At 41.5% G+C, this 4,512-nt stretch overlaps 1 long non-coding RNA gene across 1 annotated transcript; it reads right to left on the bottom strand.

The window, feature by feature from the left end:
- Nucleotides 1–2,835: 2,835 nt before the first annotated feature.
- On the bottom strand, nt 2,836–3,353 carry LOC144819817 (uncharacterized). The gene is made up of 2 exons (XR_013607584.1): nt 3,276–3,353; nt 2,836–2,932 (listed from the first exon to the last, which is right to left on the bottom strand). It is a non-coding gene; the product is annotated as an uncharacterized LOC144819817 (long non-coding RNA).
- Between the last annotated feature and the right edge of the window lie 1,159 nt (nt 3,354–4,512).

Below are 4,512 nucleotides of genomic sequence, written 5' to 3'. Positions count from 1 at the left end.
AGTTAAGGCAATTGATCTCTCCCTTTCAGAAACAAGGTGCAGAGGCATACTTACTGTATCCAGCGAGATTAAAGATCATCAATAGGGGCAGACTAGGATGTTCTTTTTGGAAATTAAAGCTGGGGAATTCCTAGCAGAACTTACGGAACAGCAGAGAGGGAGGAATAACAGAGGGAGAAGTCCACCAAAAACACCATAGGACTCATATAGACTGCCACATCAGAAAATGACTAGCTAAGACAGTAGATAATGGTAGGAGAGAGAGGCGACACTGCAGCCTAGAGAGGCCACACATAGGTCACAATTGACCTATTTGCCTGTAGAAGGGGGGGGTGGGAACTAAGAGGGAGGGGGGAAGATTGGGGGGGTGAGAGGGAGGGTGAGGGGCAGGGGGGTAGATACATGGTTGGCAAATACAACACGCAAAGAGGAACCATACAGACACAAATTTTTTGGGGGAGGAGCACCACACGTAGGAGATAATGAGAGAATAATGTGGTATGACAGGAAGGAAAGGCAAAATATTTTGCGATGACATTAAGGATTGCCTCTATAAATATCTGTGGTCTAAACGACGGGGGAAAAAGACAGAAAGTGTCGTCTATGTTAAGAATGCTGAAATTAGACTTAATTTGTCTACAAGAGATGCACATAGAGGGAAACAATAAATATCTGCTTGAACAAATGGTGTTTGAGGTATTAGCCTATACCAAACAAGAAACCAAGACCAGGGGGGTAGCCATATTAGCCAAAAAAAGGGGTTTTAAAACAAAGAGGAAAAAAGAGGATCAGAGGGGGAGATGCGTTATGATCGAGGGAGAAACAAAGGCAGGATTCTATACTATTGTCTTTATCTACGGCTCCACTGATGATGATCCAGAGGTTTTAGAATTCTTAGACCAGGAGTTACCTCTGTGGCCTGAACCGATCATATGTTGTGGGGATCTGAATATTAATGGTATGACGGGCTTGGGTTTGGGTATGACGGGAGGGGGGATGTATGTGGGGAGGAAGAAGAGGGTTTGTAAAGCTGTATGTAATCTCATGAATCATAATGTATTAGTTGATGTATGGGCTCAGAAGCACCCACTTGGGACGGGTAGTACATATTATTCGGCACCACACAGGTTGGTTGTCAGATTAGACTACTTTCTGATCTCCGGCTCTCTGGTAGGTGGCAGTCAACTAGAGAGGTTACCTATGATATTATCGGACCACAATCCACTTGTGCTAACACTTCCACAGGTTAATGCGGGGGAAAGAAAGCCTTATAATTGGACTTTTGAGAGAGGGCTTCTAAAAGATGAAAATTTTGTGAACAGAATGAGAACCTGGATTAGTCAATTTTGGGAGATCAATAGGGGTTCAGCTGCAACTGGCATGGTTTGGGATGCCTGTAAGGCGGGCGTTAGGGGGGAAACCCTCTGTTATACACTCCAAAGGACTAAGAAGGAGAAAGCTGTAATGGATATAAGGATAAGGGAGTTAACGGATCTAGAAGACCGCCTAATACTAGCCATCACTAATCGAGACCCTTTGGAAGACATACTGTTAAATATAGAGCTTAAGAAAGCAGAGGCAAGCGAGAGCTTAGTTAGGAGAACTGCGGCCAATTACTTAGCTAAAAAAGAGAAAAGTTATGCGTATAATGAGAGAATTGGGCATCTTCTGGCGATTCGGACTAGACAGAACTTAGCGGCAGGGGAAATCAAGGAAATAAAGAATGAGGCGGGTGTTGTAGTAAACAAGGTAACAGATATACAGGGTGCTTTTAGGAAATTTTACACTACACTGTACGAACAGACCCTAAGTAATACAAAACTGGCGACTACGGAGTACTTAAACACTATAATACATCCAGTGTTACAAGATGAGGAGAAAGAAAAACTAGATCTCATATTCACAGTACAAGAAGTACAGGGAGCGGTGAATAATCTCCCCTCCGGGAAAGCTACAGGCCCAGATCAAATCCCAGCAGAATTCTACAAAATTGTTTACGATATATTGGGGAAGGATATGCATAAAACTCTTATTCAGGCACAGAGAGGAAAATCAGTTCCACAATCCTGGGCAGGAGCCGATATTATTGTAATTTTAAAGAAAAACAAACCCCCGCTAGAACCTGGGTCTTACCGTCCGATAACGCTTATGAACGCAGATGCAAAAATCTATTCTAAAACACTCGCACATAGGTTAAGTAGGGTTATAGAGCACTTAGTTAGCACAGCACAGCATGGGTTTATCCCAGGAAAGGGAACCACACAGCACACGAGGCAAATGATCACTATTTTGGATGCCATGGGGGTTGCAGGAGACCCTGTCGCAGCTGTATTTCTGGACGCGGAGAAGGCCTTCGACAGGGTCTCCTAGGACTACTTATGGGAGGTAATGGAGTGGTTTGGGATTGGCAGCGGGTATATTAGGGCAATTATAAAAAATGAGAGGATAGTGGTGTTCCCGAGGGAAATGTCCGCACTATTCTATAAGCCACAAATATATATCATGAAATAGTACACGAAGAGTTAGAACAACGCAATAGAAACAGTAATGGTATCTTGGGTGCTAAAGAAAATCTATGCACCTACTATCCAAAAGTGCTATAGGCAAACACCGAAATGTAAGCCCGAGTCAGTGTATATGGGGAAATTCTAATTACAGCACTCCAAATTGGTAAAAATCAACAACGAGCTCTAGTATATAGCCCTCAGCACTCAAACTTTTATACACAGGAGTGTTCAGACAAGCAAACACAGATGCAGTTCAAAGGAGCAGTTTCTTTATATATAGTACGGGATCGACAGTTGTGACGCCAATATAATTTGAGATCCAAGTCTGTATTCTTCAAGGTTTCTTTATTCAAAATTTCATAAGGATTTTTCCAGCATATTGTTCGCCAACACGTGTTTCGTCTCTTGCTGAGACTTTATCAAGGCTGGAAGTATTAAATACAAACATTTAGAAGACTTATATATAAACATGTTTACACAAAGTTACAAAAACATGGACAATCTTAAAATGACACATATATAAAAAACACTGGAACATTACACATATACATGAGAACTTTAACAAATCACAAAAGACACTACCTGTGAACAGACAAGAATTTATGACAAGATTTGACCAACAATAAAGTGCATAATAACCTACTGGTCAAAGTGCATGTGCTAGGGAGAAACGTTACTAGAAAATATTAAAACAAGAAAAGGGGGGGGGGGGACCCCAAAGGATGGAACAAGAGTCATTAAGGACCAAGACGGAAAAATAATCCCTACCATAAATCATGTGTGGAATTCGTGATGTCAGAGATGAACGTATCAGGGGGCACTGTTATAATCCAAGGATAGAACACCTGGAAGTGAGAATAATCGTAGTTATCATAGGCACTAGAAGTACTGGCTACAGAATCACGACATTATGTCCACATGCAATAACAATAGGGCAATTCAGGCACTCTACTCAGACCCTACTGCAAGAATAAGAATTAATAAAGGATATACGGAGGCAGTACAGATAAAGCGTGGGACACGGCAGGGCTGCCCTGCATCCCCGCTGCTTTTCGCCCTGTATATTGACCCTATCTTACGAAGACTGGAAAAAAACAGTAGGATTTCCCAATTAAGCTATATGATATAAGCTATAAAGTATTCGCGTATGCGGATGATGTGGCCATTATCACAAATAAACCTGATATTGCTCTCCCAGAGATAGAGAGAGAAGCATCAACCTTTGGGGCAATCTCAGGATACCGAATAAATAGAGAGAAAACCCAAATAGTACAGAATAGCCATATGCTATTTCAAGACACTAGAGTGGTCAAGGAAGCAACATACCTAGGAATAAAAGTCAGTGCAGATCTGGACAACCTGGTGGACCTTAATATCAGACCTCTACTAAATAAAGTAAAGGAGAATACAGAAAGGATACACAAATTACACTTGACACTGATGGGGCGTATAAATGTGGTGAAAATGATTACATTTCCAAAGTTTTTATACTGGTTTAGAGCTATACCACTATACTTTGATCATACATGGTTTAACAAAATAGAAGCTATAGTAAATAAATTCATTTGGGCACACAGTAAGACCAGAAGAGCATATCAACATCTTATACTTTCAAGGGAAAGAGGGGGATGGGGGGGTAACCTGACTTTAGGTTTTATTACTGGGCTGTAGCTATGCAATACTTCCAGGGATTAATCGGTAGTGGCGGCACAGAACAGGGAGATGACACACAAGGGTACACCAACGTCTATACTGCATTGATGGGCGATGGGGCTGCAAACGGATTTTTGAATACAATTGATTTCAGCTATTTCAAACACACAAGGTTTAAAATGTTACAAGCTGCCTATAGCATCTGGAAGGTCATCTCAAAGAAATTAGGATTGGGAAGACACAATAGTTATACACGGTTGTATACTAACACATCTCTACCTGGAGATATTTTCAAGGACTCAGTCATGAGGGACTGGGATAATAAAGGGATCAAGAAGATCGGGAACCTTTT

This window comes from Lissotriton helveticus, chromosome 2_1, assembly GCF_964261635.1.
Source record: "Lissotriton helveticus chromosome 2_1, aLisHel1.1, whole genome shotgun sequence".
In the NCBI taxonomy this organism is placed as follows: Eukaryota; Metazoa; Chordata; class Amphibia; order Caudata; family Salamandridae; genus Lissotriton; species Lissotriton helveticus.
The sequence above is the reverse complement of the archived record's forward strand: the minus strand, read 5'-3'. Positions and strand labels throughout refer to the sequence as shown.